The 2,500-nt window shown below is 41.6% G+C and overlaps 1 protein-coding gene across 1 annotated transcript in view; it reads right to left on the reverse strand.

Annotated features, from left to right (window-relative positions):
* The window catches only part of LOC133979436 (uncharacterized), a 1,726,912-nt gene that overhangs the window by 1,487,939 nt on the left and 236,473 nt on the right, over positions 1–2,500 (reverse strand). The window lies entirely within an intron of this gene.

Below are 2,500 nucleotides of genomic sequence, written 5' to 3' on the forward strand. Positions count from 1 at the left end.
CTGTACTGACAACATTATTGTTATATTTTCAATATTTAGGCCCAACTTTAATTATCCAGCACGTTTCACACAGCTGTGCTTTATAAAAGTTTATAAAAATGTAAATAAATACCAACAGATATTGATTACTTAATGGTTTTTTTCTGTCTTAAATTGTTTCAAATTGTCCTTGCCGGTGGAAAAGCAACAGGTTCGTAAGAGATGCTCAGAGTAGCACCAACTGAGCACTGGCTCTAGCACCAGCTCGCTAGCCGGCTAATTAACGTTAGCCCCGCCCCCAGCCCGCTGACATAATCGGTTCTTGCTTTAGACCAGCAAAGAGTTGGTGCAACTCACCTGTACGTGACTGTGCTGTGATGTCATCATCTCAATGCACCTGTACCTGTGACGTCATCATCTCAACTCACCTGTACCTGACTGTGCTGTGACGTCATCGTCTCAACTCACCTGTACCTGTGATGTCATCATCTCAACTCAAAGCTCCACTGATAAAAGACGACCAGTCAGTTAAGTCTAGTAGGATTCATTTTAATACTAATCTATCTGTATATTGATACATGAACAGAGGATGTTTAGTCTGTGGAGAAAAGACAGTTTGTGGTTTTAAATTAAAGGTTAGATTTAAGAGATGTTGCTGCAGTTAATGGGAGAACTGGTTCCAGTGTGAGCGTCCACATGAAGCAGCAGACAGATGATGAGCAGGTCTGTGTGTGTATTACTGCAGGCTGCTGCTTTTAGACGACTCATTACCGAGACCTCCCGCCAACACAGTCCATTACACATTACAGAGCAGCAGACACCGCCCCCCCCCCCCCCTCCCTCCACATCACATCACATCTAAATGTATGTAGCCGCTTCCTCAGTAACTCTGCTGCTGCTGCTGCAAACATCGAGCTCCATATTCAACAATATCTCAATAAATACTTTTCATTCTCTGAGTCTCATGTTTCACTTTCATCTCAGAACAGAAACATAAACAAGAAGTCATCCACATGTTGTTCTGTTTATGTAAATGAAGGCAGGTTGTAGGTGGAAGTCAGCAGATATAACAGATATAACAGATACAACAGATATAATAGATATAACAGATACAACAGATATAATAGATATAACAGATACAACAGATATAATAAATATAATAGATATAACACTGTATCTGACTAACATATAAAATAAAGTTTATAATGATCAAACTGCTGGTTCGTATGCATGCAGTATGTTTGACACGTCTGGTTCTAGTGGACATAGAGGAGGTGCTGGAGATCATTTAGGACATTAGAGAGAGGAGGTTCTGGGGGTCAATAGAACAGTTCTAGTGGTCCTTTAAGGGGTTCTAGTGTTCCTAGAGTTTTGACTGGTCATTGAGGGTTCTGGGGGTCCTTTAAGAGGTTCTACTGATCACTGATGATGTGTTAGAGATAATTTAGGGGTTTTATAGTTATCGTTGAAGAGGTTCTACAGGTCTTGTAAGAAGTTCTAATGGTCTTTTAAGATGTTCTAGTGTTCCTAAAGGTCTGAGTGATCATTGAGGAGGTTCTACTGATCACTGATGATGTGTTAGAGATAATTAAGGAGTTTCTAATAACCATTATGGAGGTTCTGGAGGACCATTTTGAGATTATAGTTATTGTTGAAAAGGTTCTACAGGTCTTGTAGGAAGTTCTAATTGTATTTTTAGAGGTTCTAGTGTTCCTGTAGGCCTGAGTGATCATTGAGGAGGTTCTAGGGTTCGTTTAGCGGGTTCTACTGATCACTGATGATGTGTTAGAGATAATTTAGGGGTTTTATAGTTATCGTTGAAGAGGTTCCATAGGTCTTGTAGGAAGTTCTAATGGTCCTTTAAGAGGTTCTAGTGTTCCTAAAGGTCTGAGTGATCATTGAGGAGGTTCTATGGGGCCTTTAGGGGGTTCTGGTTTTCCTTGATGAGGTTTTAGTGGTGACTGGTCATACATGTTCTAGTTGGTTCAGGTGGAGCTGTAGAAGGTTCTCGTGATCATTGAGGAGGTGTTAGAGATCATTTAGAGCATTACAGAGAGGAGGTTCTGGAGGTCATTTGAAAAGTTTTGGCTCTCCTTGAAGAGGTTTTAGTGTTCCGAAAGGTTTGTGATCATTGAGGAGGTTCTATGGCTCATTTATGATGTTCTAGTGGTCATTTAGGATATGCTAGAGATTATTTAGTTAGATCTACTGGTAGTTGAGGAGTTTCTAGGGTTCCTTTAGAAGGTCCTGGTTGTCCTGGGTGGTTCAGGTGGAGCTGTAGGAGGTTCTACAGGTCTACAGGCAGGTCTACAGGCATGGACGTTAACCAATACGTCCACCAGGGGGCAGAATGGATGTTAACCAATACGTCCACCAGGGGGCAGAATGGATGTTAACCAATACGTCCTCCAGGGGGCAGAATGGATGTTAACCAATACATCCACCAGGGGGCAGAAAGGATGTTAACCAATACATCCACCAGGGGGCAGCGCAGAGTCAAACGTTTATGACAACAACAAAC

The sequence above is a fragment of the Scomber scombrus genome, chromosome 4 (genome assembly GCF_963691925.1).
Source record: "Scomber scombrus chromosome 4, fScoSco1.1, whole genome shotgun sequence".
NCBI lineage: Eukaryota > Metazoa > Chordata > Actinopteri > Scombriformes > Scombridae > Scomber > Scomber scombrus.